Source organism: Halichoerus grypus, chromosome 1, assembly GCF_964656455.1.
Source record: "Halichoerus grypus chromosome 1, mHalGry1.hap1.1, whole genome shotgun sequence".
In the NCBI taxonomy this organism is placed as follows: domain Eukaryota; kingdom Metazoa; phylum Chordata; class Mammalia; order Carnivora; family Phocidae; genus Halichoerus; species Halichoerus grypus.
Window position 1 is genome coordinate 172,068,809 of NC_135712.1, and position 18,550 is coordinate 172,087,358.

An 18,550-nucleotide genomic window follows, 5' to 3' on the forward strand; every position below is an offset into this window, starting at 1 on the left:
GGGTCCCTGATTCCTGCCCTTCTCCAGAAGGTCCACATCCTGCCAGGCAGCCCTCTCTCAGTACCTAGGCTTTAGCTACTTTGTCAGGGTTCCTGCAACTGCTCTCTCCCCCTCACCCCCTTGAGGGCTACAAGGGGATATAATTCTTTGTTATTGTAGCCCCAGGATGCTTCAAGATCCTTCAATGGTGAATTTACCCTAAATCTGCCTAGACCTTGTAAATAGCCCTCCCAGTCAACTCCTCAATTACCCAGTGTGAATGGGCCATCTGCTTCTAGCCAAGATCCTGACTAATACAAGTGAGGAAGTTAATGCAACAGTTCAGTTCCAAAAACACCTATTGAACGCCTTTACATGTCTGGCATGGTTCTAAGCATTAGAAACAAAATGACATTAAAACAAAGTCTCTGCCATTAAGGAACTTCTAATCTAGCAGGGAAGACAAAGGTACAGAATGATTTTTTTTTATTATGTTATGTTAATCACCATACATTACATCATTAGTTTTTGATGTAGTGTTCCATGATTCATTGTTTGCGTATAACACCCAGTGCTCCATGCAGAACATGCCCTCTTTAATACCCATCACCAGGCTAACCCATCCAGGTACAGAATGATTTTAAATTGAGAATGGTGTTAGGAGAATGTATTATAACAGGATAATAACGGGGGAGGCACTGATGAAGGAGATGAAGAAAGCTAAGACCAGCTGCCTGACATGTTATCATAAAAATATGTTTAGAATCTTTAGAACTAGAAGGATTAATAGCCGTTTATCTGGACCAATGCCTTTATTTTACAGGGGAGGGATTGTAGAGTCCATTGAATTCAAATTACCTGTTCCCACTACTGAGTAGTGAAAAACTGGAGTGAAACCCGAGCATTCTTCCTGCTAGTCTCCTGTCTTCTCTCCCTTTTCCTCTAGACTGTAGATAGTGCCAGTTCTAACTTCCACCTTTGTCCCCCCTGCCTCTGCTTGGCTTCTTCCTCCTGAACCATTTTTCATTTCAAAGCACTTGAGTACTTGGAGCAAGGAGAGTGAACTTATTGATTTCAATATTCTCATTGTCACAGTCAGAGGGAAAGGTGAAGAGGGCTGAGACATATGGAGGTGAAGTGTGTGGTTAAGGACAGACCACCAATACTAATCCACCTGCCACCAGAAGCAATCTAAGTGTCGGCAGGCTTTGAAGTGTTTCCAAGCCTCCTCCCTATGCTTGTAAGCTTACTGGATGCTCGAACAGACTGGGCACTAATAAACATCCTGTGTGGGACTGATTCATCCTGTCTTCTATCAGCACCAGAGACAGGCTGAAGTGCAGGGTAAAATTTTCTGCTAGATATTGTAGGTGAGAGGAAAAGAAGCTTATTTGTATAAAATGACTTTGAATGTTACAACTTAATTTGCCAGGGAACTGAAAGATGAGTGTTATTCATACAAGTAACTGAATGACTTGGAGTTAAATATCAGGGTTTGAATAATCATATTAACTTCTGTTTATGGAGTGATTGCTATGTGACACACACTACTGAGGTCATGTGTTAATTAATGTGTTAATTAATTTAATTCTGTGAAGTAGATGTTATGATTCTTATGATTATTGATATTATTATTATTTACACTTTACAGATGAGGAAACAGAGGTACATAGAGCAGAAGTAACTGGACCACGTTCACATGTCTTGTAAATGATGGAGCAGTGAGCAGTGATATAACCCAGGTACCTGACACCAGGGCCAGTCTTGCCCATGATGTTAAGATGTTTATATAAATAGTCATCCAAATGTTAGTGTGCTTTGTAACTGCTTTTTTGGGGGGTTTCCTTTTATTTTCTGGAGTTCCTCCATTTCCACGCAAGAAGGTGAGGGAATTAGGGATAGATATATGACCTCTGGGAACAGGACCTTCAGCCTAGCACCTCATGAGCTTTTAAGCATCATATCTTACCTCAGTGAGTTCACAAATTCAACTCAAGAAAGGAGTAACATGAACAGTGTGTGGGGAATAAAAATGTTAGCTCAATATGGAGTCTACAGGGATGCAGAGAATTGAGGTAACAGTGCCTGGGTCTTTAGTGAGCTAGCTGGCACAATGGAAGCTCCCTTTATGCTAGGCTGATCAACTGTCCCAACACTGGGATAGAATGGTTTCCTGGGACATGGGACTTTTTATGCTAAAACTGGGTAAGTTCTTGGTATCAGGATGGTCCCTGACTTATAACGGTTCAACTTATGATCTTAAGACTTTACGGTGGTGCAAAAGTGATATGGAGTCAGTAGAAACCATACTTGGAATTTGATTTTTTCCCTGGCTAGTGATATGTGGTAAGATCCTCTTCCGTGATGCTGAGCCGCTGCAGTGAGCCACGTGAAAGTAAGTGACTGATACCCATATAACCATTCTGTACCTATATAACCAGTCTAACTTTCATTTTCAGTACAATATTCAATAAATTACATGAAATATTCAATACTTCATTATAAAATATGCTTTGTGTTAGGTGATTTTGCGTAACTGTAGGCTGATGGGAGTGTTCTAATCATGTTTAAGGTAGCCTAGGCTAAGCTGTGATGCTCGGTAGGTTAGGTGTGTTAAAGGCATTTTCAATTTATGATATTTTCAACTTATGATGGGTTTATTAGGACATAACACCATCATAAGTTGAGGAAGATCTGTATAGGGATGGATTGATCACCCTACTTTGCACATTGCTGGGGCCATTTGAAGATTACTTCTTTCCCAGACCCTGAAATCAACCTTACCTAAATCTGGGTTTCTTATCACATGGCTCACTGACCATCTGCATCCAGGTCACATGGGACCCTTGTTAAAAATGCTGATTCCCAGACCTCAGTCCAAATCTATGGAAGTGTGATATGAGAGCAGAGTAAGGTTAGAACTTAGGGAATCTGCCCGTTTAAAACAAGCCTGCCAAATGATTTTTATGGGCACAAATATTCCCAAAGTACTGACTCAGTCTATGAGGAAATGAATACATAGCAATTTTATTCTGGCTCTGGATGTATCATTCTCACAGCTACTCTTTCTTTCTTTCTTTCTTTCTTTCTTTCTTTCTTTCTTTCTTTCTTTCTTTCTTTCTTTTTCTTTCTTTCTTTCTTTCTTTCTTTCTTTCTTTCTTTCTTTCTTTCTTTCTTTAATTTAAATTCCAGTTTGTTAACATATAGTGTAATAGTTTCAGGTGTACAATTTAGTGATTCAACACAGAAACAACACCTGGTGCTCATCATTAACAAGTGCCCCCCATCACATATTTAACCCATCCCCCCACCCACTTCCTCTTGCTGCTACTCTTGTTCTGACTTGGCACCTCAGTTCTAGTCACTATGATCCTGCTCTGTTTCTTTCCATCCCTATTTGGACCACAATTTCAAGAACTGTATTTCTGGTCTCTTCTTCTTACTCTACATCCTAAGAGCTGTCTTGAAACCTGATCCAGCTCCCATTTTCTGTAAGACCAGTGCCTCACCCTGCCCTCATGTTGTCCTGAAACTTAGTTTCTCTCCTGAAGTTCCATCACCTGCAGAACTGCAGGCAGTCAAGCTCTAGTCTGTCTGTGTCTGGCTTCCCAGTGCCATGTTCACGTCTTTTAGTCAAAGCCATGATTGAGAAGTAAAGCAATTGTTTCCTTAGTGCTCGCAAGAAACTTGTCTGTTGTATGGTTAATAGCTTGAAACATTTACAGTGGCTTTGAAAACTGGCCCCATTGGAACCTGTATCTACCTAAGGAAAAGCACATATATATTTATTTTAGCAGTGAATTTGATCCCAGTTAATGCATAAGTAGGACTGCCTGCTCCCTGATGTCCCTGTAATCTGGTATCCCACTATTTGCAATTAAGTAGCAGCCCTCTACATCATTCCCTTACATTTGCCCAGAGAACACTTACTCAAGCATCTGTTATCTTCTAAAGTCTTCCCTGACTTAGCAGGCAGAACTGATTTTTTCCTCTTCTGGGTTCCCCTCTGCAATGACAGACTTCTACCACATCATCTGTAGCAGGGGCTGTTGATAGTGCATCCCATGTCCTCTTGGCTACTTCAGCGTTTACCTGCAGCTGTGGTGGGAAGTTACCCTCGCATGCCAATGGCTTCCTACCTCAAGAGGCTGCATCTCTCTGCTTCTCTTTCTAAGGGTGTTTTCTAGCTGATAGCCCAGAGGTTCCAGACCAGTGAGGAAGAGCAGGATGGAAGATGGAGCTTACCCATCCCTTAGCAGATCAATTCTGAGGTGTGCTGTACATTGTTCCAGACAAGGGCCTATGGAATTAAGCCCCAGTTGCTCACATAATAACCTGCTCATTTATGATTCTAGGATCACCTTCCAAATAAACTGCATGTACCCATGTCTTTGTAATGGAGTCTGCTTTTGGGGAAATCCAAATTAAGGCACCATATTTTACATATTATTAAATATAAATATTTATATGTCTGTCTCCTCCTCTCAAACTAAAAGCTTCTTTACAGATGGTGTATGTCTTACATGTCTTTGTATCCTAAGATATAGCCTGATACTCCATAAGCACTCAGTCAATATTTGTGTTTCTGAGGTACTATAAAATCTTAAAGTATCTCCAAAAGCAGCCATTGTAGTCCTATAGGAATTTTAATGTAGTAACATTCTTTTAAAAATTAAAAATCTACTAAGATTCTGCAGGTATCTTAATATTACCTCTCTTAGTGGATTAACCAGAATACCCCATTGCTTTTATTGAAGCAGATAAGAGAGAATATATTATACATTTCTTTTTTTTTTTTTTAAAGATTTTATTTATTTATTCATGAGAGACAGAGAGAGAGACAGAGGCAGAGGGAGAAGCAGGCTCCTCGTGGAGCAGGGAGCCCGATGTGGGACTTGATCCCAGGACCCTGGGATCATGACCTGAGCCGAAGGCAGACGCCCAACCGACTGAGCCACCCAGGCGTCCCATATTATACATTTCTAATTGTTTTATTTCCTTTTGCCTAAACCAGGATAAAATTTGGGTCTCCATGGCATTTAATAAATATTAAGCCTATATTGAAAGCAAGTTTTTTATCTGTAAATGATGACAGTAAGGATGAGTGATATGGGACAACTGTTAATAAATTGAAGACTCTCTTTTTAATGTCTTAGTTAAATATGTTTTTAAAAAATGTATTAAACTCTGAGAAAAATTCAAATTAGTTTATCCTCAAGGGGCTAGTCTTTAAATATCTTCAAGCAGAGGAAGAACTCACTCTAGCGATTATATGTCATTTTGTTAATATTCTCAGAAAGCTGGCAGTTCTTGAGCAATATTATTAAACCAATAATTTATTCCAATTTTCATTTGGAATCAGTAAGACATTTATCATCAGTGAGCTCTTCCTCCATCATTTAATTTTTTTTCCTTCAAAGTTATGCACATTCAGTTGCTTTAGCAGTGAAAAAACACAAAGCCTGTAGAATTATGACTATGTCACTTTGCTTCTAGCTAAAGTACTAGAAAGGACTGAAAGGAAACAATATGACTATAATAAAGAAAGATGCACTGATTGATCAGGAACAAGTTCTAATGAATATTTATAGTTAAAAATGTAATAATTTCCTATTTATCAGTGTTGCTTTACACCAAAGTAAGTGATAACTATATTCATAAGAACAATGAAAAGACTGAGCTAACAAGAGGGTTTTTAAATAATTTGTATCAGGAACATTGCTGTCACGAGATATTATTTTTAATAAATCAGTCTAATAATCACATATTATTGAGCTTTTGGGTACTCCATTTTTCATTAAAATATATGATGAGTCAAATATGGAAAAACTTCATAGTCTTACTACAGCTAAGGATCTAATCATAAAAGACTTCTTAGGAAGAACATAAATGTTGACAAGGGACTTTTCAATCAACACTAAAAAATAGCAAGAAATTCATTATTTTTATATAAGATCCAAAAAGAAAAGGCTAGCATTACAATTACATAATCAGATTTTTAAAAATTAGCTATTAAAGAATGTGATGGTAGATATTTATTGTATCAATTTTTATTAACCTTAACATTGTTCCTTATTATATTGTAAGCTCCTCAAGAGTAGGACCTTTACATTTCCCTTGGTGAATGTGCATAATAGAATTTCAATTATCTGTTGAACAGATATTTTCCCTTTAAATATTAAAAAAATATATCTTAGAAGGAAATGTGGAAATCCTTGTGAAAGGACAAAAAATAGAAAATAGGATATTGTGATTTATTTCAACAACTCAAATAAACCATCTTCTAAAGCAAACATATGTCATAGGTGTTTGGTTTTTCCCCAAGAAAAATAGATTGTTCTATACTAACAGATGGTAAAGCCTAAACAACAAAAGACACCATATTCCAAAAATCTAGATTTCTCAATAGTTCTAAAGGCAAAATAATAAAAATAATTATTATTTTCAAAAAATTAATTATTATTCTCATTGTAAAGAGCTATAATCTTCATTCTTGCAAAGTAAGTTCCTGAAAAGTTTAAGTCATGTAAGGCTTTGATCTTCATCTTAATCTTCAACCACGGTGTAAGACCAAGAAATGCCCCTCCAATGATAACTCAATTACTCTACTATGTTGCTAGATAGAAAATCTTAGTATAAATTTAGCCTGTGATTTGAGATTCTTGCATCAGGAAGAAAAGTTGACCAGCTGTGAGGGGGACGAGTTTCTAAACCTATATAGTCAGATAATACTTTGCAAGTGTTTTGAGGTTTTTAACTGGAGTTCCCTTTACATGCACCCTTTCATTGTCCATATTCTCAAACAAATTGTTCTTGTCTCATTGAATCTTAAGTATTCATTGCCCCCAGGTAAGGGAGAAATACAGAAGAAAAGCAGAGAAATTACTCTGAGTACCAAAAACTAAGGCTTTTGAGTTTCAAGAACCTGGAATTAGTTTCAAAATTTGAGGTTCTGAAGGATTCAGGGTATAAAATTTATGCAATAAATAGAAGATTAGATGAACTGAAATACATTTTATGCTCCCCAGCGTACTTAGCTTTAGGGTGAGATTACTACAGTGTGAGTTGGGCTCTCTGGGATAATTAAATTTGAGCAAAGCAATTGATTTTACATAATATCCTTGAGAAAAATGTCTTCCATATTGTAGTGATTTATGGGGATTCGAAAGTTGAATGTTGTTATCAGATTGACTTTGAGCCAGGCTGCTGGTGGCGGTCTATGAGGCTTTGCTTTGTTCAAAATTTCAATAATTTATATAATTATAGAAAGTTTGCCAATGAGGTTTGTGGGATGCCTGAAATTAGGAGAGAGTAGAAATCTTGTTAGAAATCACATGGAAGATTTAAAGAAAACCAGCCAGGTAGACAAATAAGATATAAATATGCAAGGTAAAGACCTGTGTTTAGAATTTTTAAAAATCTGCACAAATGAGGGGCTGGCAAGGCCTGCCTGAAAAAATGGTTCTATGAGGAAGACCGGGTGCTCTGATTTCATGCTCAAAATGAAATTGGGTGACATTTTTGCCAGAAAAAGATAATGTTTCATTGGCTTGTATTCAAGGGTTTGGGAATGAACTCAATGTACTCTCCTCTGGTCAAACTATACCTGGAAGAGTGCGTTCAATTCTGATTTTTATCTTCTGCATCAGATATCAATAAACTGTAGGACATCAAGTGTATGTGGCTAGATTTTATATTCAGCAAAAATGTTTCTGAATTCCTCTTATGTGCCAGACACTGTTCTAGGTACTAGGGATACAGTCACAAACAAGAGTTAAACATGGTGGAGTTTCTGGAAGGGGGATAATTAATCTGGAGATTATATGGGGCTCCTTACTAGGAGACATCTGTTGAACAGCTGACACGTGAAAAAGAATTATTCTGATACTATGTGGCTCCAGGGGGATTAGGCAGAAGTTATAAGAATGCAGATTTCAGTTAGAGCATCTGTTCACAAGTGGAGAGTGTGGTTGGAGAGTACCTCGTCATTTTCCAGCAGTGCATCTGTCAGGGTGAATGACGTAATGCAGAAAACAGCGCAGTACCTGGGCACTTCACAGGTGCTCAGTCAATGGAACAAAATAGTTGTACAGGGCTTTTCTTATCTCTTTTAGGAGTATGTGATAGATGATTCTAGAATTCTAGAGAACAGGAACTCTTACCTATAATTTTTTTCCTCTGTGCCCACCACAAGAAAGAAGTGAAACTCAAAAGCCTAGCTCCTTCACTAATGAGTTGTGTAGCATTGGTGAAATTATCTACTTTCTCTGACCCTCCGTGTCCTCATCTGTAAATTGGGAATAAACTTATGGCTTTATTCTTATATACACTTATGGCTGGTGGCCTTTAAATATCAAATACATGAATGTGAGATTTGTATCATCTCTAAGATGGTACATTAATAATTATGATATTAAAGAAGGAGCATTTATAGTTCCAGTTCCATTTTTAGTGACAATGAGATTTGATATTACGTTTTTCTGGGATTTTTTTTTTTTACCTGTTACTTAAAATCTCAGTCATTCTCTGGACCACATGGATCTTTCTGTCATTTCATAGAATGTCAACATTCATTGGCTTGTGGATTTACTTAGAATTTATAGAAGAACCATAATTTCATTCTCTACATCAGGTAGGGTCCTTTCAAAGCTCAGCTCATTCTATTATAACTTGTATTATTCTGATCCACACAATACATCTTTCTTATTTATGAAGCCATCTTATTTCTAGAAGGTTCTCTCAGTTTATCCCTTTTCTTCTCAAAATAAACATTATTATTTTCAACATCCTTCCTAATGACTCTTCTCTCCCCCTAAACTCATTCTGGAAATAATTGGTTATTTCCAGTTCTCTCAGAAGCTGGATAAATGTGTCAATGTTAAATATCCTAAGACTCCTTTACCATCTTTTGAGGGCCTACTGTGTGCCAGAAGCTTTACATACCTTATCTCCTTTAATGCTCCTGACAACTTTCTTGTGTGGGTGTTTTTATTCCCACTTTACAGATGAGGACACGGAGGGTCAGAGAAGGTAGATAATTTCACCAATGCTACACAACTCATTAGTGAAGGAGCTAGGGTTTGAACCCACTTCTTTCTCTTAATCCCACAGTCTACAGACTCCTCATGTCAACTAGAATTTTGGACTGAAACTTAAACATGTAAAAAAGAGAAAGGGAAAACTGGGCTTTGTTTTGAATGGGGGAGTTTATCTTTATCAAATAAATTGCATAGCTCCTTTGTACAATTAACTATAAACAAAGAGATTCAAAAGGCTGATATCTCTCAAAGTGTCCTCAGACCTTCAAAGTTAGGTGACTCTCTACCATTCAGAATAGAACGTTTCTTCCAGAGGTTTCAGGCCAACCTCTGGATTTGGGACAAGGAGTGGCATACTGACTTGCTCAAGACCACCTAGCTGGTTAACCGCACAGAGAGGACTACAAGCCAGGCTTCCAGATTTCCAGACTATCAGACTATTTCTGGGGAACTTTGAGTGAAATCATGAACATTTTCCCCTGAATAAAAACTACTCAAACGCAAGACACAACAGAAGGGTATATTTTGATAGTTTCAAGCTAAAAAAAAAAAAATCTTGATTTAAGATCAAGCAAGTGTTTATAAAGCATTTCTGAACTCCTTGGAGAAAGGTACTTTCTAAATAAAAGTTTCATTTGATCATTTTGAAATGTTTATTTTAGGCAAGCATTCTTTTCATAAAATATTTACATGTGCTCTAATACAAACATTCACATTAGTATGTGCTAAAGGTCTGAAATTTACTTAGCCAAAATTATTTGCTTTTCTGGGTCCAAACAGCAGGATTTCCAGAAATCCAAAAGAGATAAAGGGATTTCCTTACAAAGCTTGTTAAAGCATCAGATAGGAATTTGGAAAGGGCAATTCTAAAATAAGCCTCATTTAGAATAAGAACTTCCTTAAGATCTTGACTTGAAGTCTACACTAGCTCAAACACCTGCAAAATGAGCAAATAAGGCATAATTTCCTCAAGACATTATGCCAAAATCTTGCTAAATTCTTTTCACTGCCAAGGACTCAGTTAATGTTTCAAAAAATGAAGCACAGCAAGTTTTAGCAGTTTTTTCTGGATTTCCAGAAGAGAATAGATTTGGGAATTGCTGTTACAAAAGCAATATGGAGTAAACTTCTGCCTCTATTAGAGGTGATTCTAGAGGTGTCAAAGTCTTATTAATGTTGGCGGCAAACCCTATGGTAGGTATATTTTGAATGGAAAATAACCCCACATGTTCCTCTGAGCTTATTTTGAATAAATCTCCTGGGAAATCATAAAGAACAAGCTCTTCCTCTAAAAAGGAAATTTCATCGCCGGAAGTCCCATGATGTAGCAGAAAGAGCATCAGGAGAAGGTAGCAGAGGATTTCTAGGTTCTTCCATCAGATAATGTGTACTTAGGTAAATCACTTACCTGACCTGAGCCTCAGTTTCTCCCTCTGGAAAAGGAGGGCACTGGACAATTTCTGAGTTCTCTTTCATCACTGTCCTTTTCTGGAGATTTGGCTGTGGCTTTTTCCCACCCTTCTCATGAATCTACCTCCCAGAGGCACCATATCCTCACAAGGTACAGCTTCTGTCTGCCCTTGCAAATGGTATTTGTAAGGCAAGAGGCACACACATTAACTTCTCATCCTTTCAATCACTCTTCTTATATATTGGAAACTATCTAGTAAAACTTCCTTTGTTAAAACCTCATCAAAGTTTTTCTTTGCTCTCTTTCAGAAAAGAAATTGGCAATCACTTAAGAAAACTATGTAAGTCAGGTTTGTAATGTTTGACTTCCTGAAGAAAATCAACTCTTTCAGCTTTGCAGCTAGTTGGTTTTTATGATGCAATAATGACAAGACTAAATGTTAGAGTAGGTTTTGGCAAGGGTTTACAATCTGTTAGCCTTAGTTGGATTTATCAAACATGATTGAAAGTAATGAGGCCCATTTCTTTAAGAGTAGACCATGGTTGAGACTTTTTACTCTGTGGCTACACACATAGAACTAATTAGGTCTTTGGATCCAAATTGACCTAACAAATTGAGTCAGGGGAAAAAAAAAAACAAAAAACAATTGGTTACATCTTAAAAAGTATCATCTGCCAAAAGAGTTAATCTGGTTGTACATCTCAATAAATGCTTTTCAGTTAGTGGATCAAGACTGATTAGCAGCTTGTGAGATCCATGTATTGGCTCATGGACAGCATTAAAAAAAATAAAATAGAGTAGAATAGGAAATATCAGGGTATATCATGATAATGGTTAGTATCAATTTGCAAAAATTAATTTTATTCATATAGAGAGAACATATATATGCATATATGGTCCTGGTCTCAATGTGAATTTTATTTGTCACTCTAGGTCTGGTTAAGAAAAGGTCAAATTCCAGGGGACACAAGTTCTAAGATGGAGATTGGTGTGCGGTGGGTTTATTGGGAATTGCAGAATAGAGACAACATATGTGACAATGAGAGGGAGGCAAAATTGGGCAGAGGAAGAAACTTAACAGAGATGCAATTACCACAGAGGTCTCAGTTGATTCCTATGGGGAGCTCTGGAGCTTAGCTGGCCCTGCAGAGTCGACTTAAATTGAAGAAAGAGGCGGGGCCTGTGTACCCTCCCTGGCCACCCAGCCAGATACTGGTTGTGGGCTGCTCCCAGGAAAGGGGCGGGCGTTACTTTGAGTGAACTGGCGCTCTTTACTGGCTGTTCCAGCAGAGGGATTCTGCTCTGGGCAATCAACAGCCTGCACAGCTGGAGGAATGAGGGTCTGGCTGCTGAGGGGGACCATCTGGCAGGATGGCCATCTGAGGGGGACCATCTGCTGGAAGAATGAGTGCCTGGCTGCTGAGGGGGGCCATCTGATGGGCCCACAGCATCTACTAGGCCACTACCTACATCCAACCTGAATCAGACTACCCCAGCTGCAGCACAGGGGCTCTCAACCCCAGCATCATTGAAATTCAAGCCTGGAAAAACTTTGTTGTGGGGGCCCTCCTGTTGCAGGGTGTAATAAAGAGTCTGACTCCATTTTTGATGGTTGACCACTGACAACTTTCAAACCCCATCATTCCTCATTGCTCTTTTGTCCCACATCTGAACAAGACCTAAGAGAGAAGTAGGATGTTCCTTCCCTTGGTTCCAGCAGGGAAGTTCAAATAGGGCAAACCTAGGATGAGAATCCTTACCCTTGCTTCACCTCCTAACTACAATAAAAACCCAAACCATTTTCAGACTGTCTTGGGCACCTGCCCTGCATTCTCCTAGAAGTTTCTTTATGTGAGCAATAAACCTTTTCATACTCTCTTGGGGTGTGTGTGTGTGTGTGTGTGTGTGTGTGTGCATAAGCACGTGTGTGTGGCATCATCAGTCTTGACATCTGAACCAAAATTTGAACATAGGATATTCAACAGCATCCCCATTCTTTATCCAGCAGATAACAATAGTAGCCTTTCCCCTTCAAGTTGTCCCCAGGCATTGCCAGATGCCGCCGAGGGACCAAATCACCACTGGTTGAAAATCACTGTTTCAGAGCATAAATGAACTTCTGCTAGATGGGTAATTGATATGAAGATTTAAGTCCAGTGCACTGTATTCTAAATATTTTTCTGTGATACCCAGCAAAGACCTGTGGTAGTTCTAAATTCTCATGACTCAACAGGATGTGAAGATAATTTCATGGATTCTGTGTGATTAGTTAAAATGTCTGATGTCCTATTTTCAGTCTGGCCATAAAGTCAGAGTGGGTGGTCTGATGAGAAAACAGACTGGAGGCTTTAAACTTTGATTGTTTTATTTATGGGATACATTAGCTCCTTCTTTGGAAGCCACATAAAATCATTTAGGCACAGTAAAATGGGATAATGTGGTGATTTGCATTTGCCTGCCATTGAAAAAATCCTTTTTTATGAAGTAGGAGTGAAGCAGAACGGTATAGTTGGATTTTAATCATTAAAGTTTGACCTCCCCTTTTGGGAGCTATTATGCAATTTTAAAGAGTAGAAACTACAGAGGGCAAGAGAATAGAGGTAGCTGAGATAGAAGGAGTGGCTTTTTTTTTTTTTTTTTAAAGATTTTATTTATTTATTTGACAGAGAAAGAGATAGTGAGAGCAGGAGCACAAGCAGGGGCAGAGGTAGAGGGAGAAGCAGGCTTCCCGCCAAGCAGGGAGCCCGATGCAGGGCTCGATGCAGGGCTCGATGCAGGGCTCGATCCCAGGACCCTGGGATCATGACCTGAGCCCAAGGCAGATGCTTAACAACTGAGCCACCCAGGTGCGGCAGAAGGAGTGGCTTTTAAATGAGTAACTGCTGAGGATGTTTTTGCTAACAATTGTAGACTACAGAATCTCACACTTTACCTTGGGTGCTTTACTTTTAAGATCATACTTACACCAAAATATGGGGATTGAAATGAGGTAGAATGGCCTCACAATTATTTTAGGCTCACCCAATAATTATTCTCAAATATTTATTTGGCATAGTAGAAGAAATCTTCTCCAGCTCTCATTTAGGGATTCACTTTTGTTCATGGTCATGAATAATATTGTTTTCATGACTCAAAAGTTAGAAACACTGCTATTTCAGTGGTGCCATTAACCAAAAATTTTAAGAGTGTAATTTTTTTTTAAATTAACTCATCCGTGAAGTACTTTAATCTTGACACATACTAATGTAAGTTTCAGCCTTGCATATTTTGGTTTGGTCAGTTCAAAGGTGACTTCATTGAGGAGAAAGTGGCTTTTAATGAGGAAATTAACAACTCATCTGTGAGAAAGTCATTGTCTCATTTCTGGGCTTGGGTGCCAAAAGCAAGCTGGGAGGTAGCATCAAGTCTAAAGAAAGTGTGAGAGCTGGAAAATACTGTAGAAATCAGTGCAATGACTGCTTCTCTAGACAGAATTCTTTTGATTGAAAGGAACAGAAGCCACTCATATTAGAGCAAGAAAATTGGATATTATACAAGGATTTGAACAGGTTTCATAGAACCCAACAAAAGGACACAGAGCATTGCTTGACTTCATAAGAACCAGAAATCTGGCAGAAACTAGGTCTGCCTTTGCCATCATCTCTCAAAATTTTGTCTCTGCTTCAGGTTGGCTTCATTTTATTGCTCTTTGCTATGGATTATTTTCCTCTGACATTCCTCAGATTTTCAAGGGTCCAAAATACTGGACTAAGGGCAGGAGTAGACATGACTTTTCCTAACTTCGCATAGTTACTGGCCTAGAGTCCCAACGCCAAAATCTCTTGGAGAGTCTGATTGGCTCAGGCTCAGTTATCTGTCTACCCTTCTTCCTATCAGCTGTGGCTACCTGGGCCAGCCCCTTGTGCAACATTTGGATGGGCTAATATAACAAACCAGGAGTTCTAGGCTTTCATTTTAAAGATGAGAGAACTAAACACTTGTGAGGGGGTGATTTGTCTTTACTTACATAGCCAGTTATCAACTGGCAGACAGTAATGGAAGCCAGGGCTCCTTATTTCTCTGCAGTTCACACCACATTTCCCCCTTTACTTTTTTAATCATCAAAGGTGTATTATGTTTGTCACACCTCTCTAGCATTTCTTCCTAATTAAAGGGAAGGAGAACACCCTTGGACTGGGAAACTGAGGCAAAGGGTGATTGGCAAGTCAGAGACACATCTAGGTTTTCGGCCTTACTATTCTGTAATTTAGTAGGTTGTCAATTCAATTTCTGTTTAAACAGCTTTACTGAAGTATAATTTACATACCATTAAATTCACCCACTTTAAATGTACAAGTCAATGAATTTTAGTATATTTGCAGTTATACAATCATCACTGCAATCTAGTTTTAGAACATTTCCATCACCTTATGCCCATTTACAGTCACTCCCCACTCCTAACCAAACTCTAAGCAATCACTATTCAACTTTCTGTCTCTATATGTTTGCCTTTCCTGAACATTTCATAAATATGGAATAATATAATAATGGGATTTTTTTGTGCCTGTTTTTTTCCACAAAGGATAATGTCTTTGAAGTTCATTCTTATTGTAGCATGTATCAGTACTGAGTTCCTTTTTACTACTAATAATATTCCATTATATGGATATACCACATTTTGATTCTCTTTTTACCAGTTGATGGATATTTGGGTTGTTTCCACTTTCTGGCTATTGTGAGTATTGCCTTCATGAATATTTGTATACAAGTCTTTGTGTAGATATAGTTTTTCTTTTCTCTTGGGAATATACCTGGTAGTAGAACTCTAAATTATATGATAACTCTATGTTTGACTGTTTAAGGAATGGCCAAATTGTTTACCAAAGCAGCTCTGCCATTTTACATTCCCATCAGCAACATTTGCAAGTTTCAGTTTCTCTCTACCCTCATCAACACTTATTATTGTCTGTCTTTTTTATTTTAGCTATCCTAGTGGATGTGAACTGGTATATTACTATGGTTTTGATTTTCATTTCTCTAATTAATAATGATGTTCAACATATTTTCATGTGATTATTGACCATTTATATATCTTTTTTGGAGAAATGTATATTTAAACCTTTTGCCCATTTTTTAAAATTTAAAATCAATTAATTAATATATAGTGTATTATTAGTTTCAGAGGTAGAGTTTAGTGATTCATCAGTTGCATACAACACCCATTGCTCATTACATCACATGTCCTCCTTAATGCCCATCATCCAGTTACCTCATCCCTCCACCCACCTCCCCTCCAGCAATCCTGTTTGTTTCCTATATTAAGAGTGTCTTATGCTTTGTCTCCCTCTCTGATTTCATCTTATTTCATTTTTCTTTCCCTTCCCCTATGTTCATCTGTTTTGTTTCTTAAATTACACATGAGTGAAATCATATGATATTTGTATTTTTCTGACTTATTTTGCTTAGCATAATACCCTCTAGTTCCATCCATGTCATTATAAATGGCAAGATTTCATTCTTTTTGATGACTGAATAATATTCCACTATATATATATATATATGTATACATATTCTTTATCCATTCATCTACCGATGGACATCTGGGCTCTTTCCATAGTTTGGCTATTGTGGACATTACCTTTTGCCCATTTTTAAATTACATTACTTGTCTTTTTATGTTTGAGTTATGAGAGCTCTTTAAAATCCCTTATTGATTTGCAAAAGTAAATTCAGTTTTGCATATACAACAATAATTCCTTATGTTTTACATTTTTTCAACTATAGTGTAAAGCAGGCATTATGCTAAAATTGTTATATTATCTTTGTTCTATGTATCTTGTATTTGAGCTGTGACATATATCTGAATAATATAGGAAAAATGTAATATATGTAAGGACAAAGAGCAGTGGCAATGCAGGGGAAAAACCAATTCATAAGATCATAATATAAAATAATCATTTATTATAATAATTTATAATAACTATAATAATAATAACTATAACATTATATATTATAGTTATATATTATTATAATGAAATTATTATATATTATATGGTTTTATATATTATTTATATATTTTCATATTAATTATATAATATGTAACATTATAACCATAAAATGGTTGCCAGGTATGAAACTTACTACATGTGGGACAATATGCTAAGTATTTTGCACATGTAATTTAATTCTAATATTAATTTTACAGAAAATGTGTCTCTGGATTTTCACATTCAAAAATTATGATATCGGAAATTGTATATGATATTAAACCAACTTGAGAAATATCTGTTAACTATCTACATACAAATCACCTTGGATGACGCTACAAAGAAGAATGTGGTCCTGCCCCTACAAGCCTAGAAGGAAAAAGTATATACTCACAAATTACTATTCTATAAAGGCAGAATGTTATCATATCCCTTCAAATAGCTATGAAGTCATAGAAAAGAGAGAAATGATAACTTATGAAATTAGGGAAGACGCCTTGTAAAGGGTAGTAATTAAACTTTACATTGAATAATGTGGACAATTTTAAAAATGAAAATGGACCTAGTGAGTTGATAATTTATTGTTCATCCTTGGACAACAGGAGAGAGAGCAGAGTGAAAGGGGAGCCTATTAATAATTACACTGATGCAATAGGAATAAACTGGGAGTGTCCTGGGAAATAGATGTGTGATCACCTTAGTCTTTGGAGGGAAGATATAAATGGATGAGACAGGAGCAAAAGCTCAAAGGTGGGAAAGGGGAAGGCCATTTAAGGAAACAGCGTATGAAATGATGTTGCTATGCTAGCAGCACTCTAGTTCACAGGAGCCATGTCTATTGGATTCTGTTCTCTCCCATCTTGGGTCATTAATCCATTTCCCCACCAACTCCCCACCCTTTAGGGACAACAGATGTGGATCTTGGGAAACATGGGAAGTTGGGGACTTTGGATAGTCAATGGTCCATAAGGTGGCTCCTGGAGGTCATCACTCATTCAGTTCCCAATCCATTTTCTTTCTCCAAGTGGGGTTCTTTTTCATCCCTCCCACTTCAAATACTCCAGTTTCTCCACTCCTATAGTCTAAGTTATTTTTATAATCCCTCCTCCCCCTTTCTAGCCCAGTTTTGTGGGTTTTTATAGAAGAGCAAACTCTGCAAATTTTTCTGTCTCCAATTTCTGCCAGCTAATTATTTGTGTCTTTGTTTCTGGTTCAGTGTGAGCTGAGGAATAAAGGTGAGTTATAACACTGCCAGTACAGTTACTTTAGTATGGTTGTTACCTAATTGTAACTGGGGCAGTGGTGGTGGGACTGGAAAAATTCATGAATGAAGGACAGATTTGTTTTGAGTGAAATTCCTGGGGTCCAGTTTCAAAATGCAGAATTTCACAGAAGTAGAAAAATTCCATTAATTTTCAACAAGGACCATAGAACAATGTCACACATGGCAAAGGAACCAGGTATTTACTAGGGAGATCAAATTAAGATTCTGGAATATGAGGACAACTAAAAGGATTGGTAATGTATGAAAAATGGTGCCAAAAATTTTTTTAAATACAGTTTTGTTTAGAAGAAGTCCTGTGAACAAATTAGGAGCATTAAAAACTAGGGCCTAATTTAAAGAGATTAAATTTGGGAAAGTATGAGCTATATCTTTCATAGAAGTTGCCCATGCACCTATCTAGACATCTATTACTTGACCTTCATCTTGAGAACAATCATATTTCTTTTTTTCCTTTATTCATTCAACAAATATTTATTGAGCAACAGAAACAGAATTACAGAGATTCTTAGAGCTAGAAAGAATCTTAAAATTTTTTGTTTTATTATGTTCAGTTAGCCACTGTACAGTACATCATTAGTTTTTGAGGTAGTGTTCAATGGTTCATTAGTTACATATAACACCCAGTGCTCATCACAACACGTGCCCTCCTTAATACCCATCACCCTGTTTACTCCTTTGTTCTAAGGATTGCATAGGCCCTTCCCATGAAGTACCAAGAGGAAAACTGAATATGAGACATGAGAGTGGGATATGTACATGTGGATTTTTTCCAAGATATTGTCTGGAAGTTAAAAGCCTCCTAAAATGCTATCCTGAAGAACCTTTAGCTAGTTTCTCATCTATCAACATTTCACTGTGCATAATAAAACAT

At 37.3% G+C, this 18,550-nt stretch overlaps 1 long non-coding RNA gene across 1 annotated transcript in view; it reads left to right on the forward strand.

Moving 5' to 3' along the window:
* The first annotated feature begins 1,627 nt into the window (after nucleotides 1-1,627).
* Nucleotides 1,628-18,550, forward strand: part of LOC118525052 (uncharacterized) — a 457,732-nt gene continuing 440,809 nt past the window's right edge. Inside the window, exon 1 of the long non-coding RNA XR_013443753.1 lies at nucleotides 1,628-1,721. This is a non-coding gene — a long non-coding RNA (uncharacterized LOC118525052). The remainder of the gene's footprint in view (nucleotides 1,722-18,550) is intronic.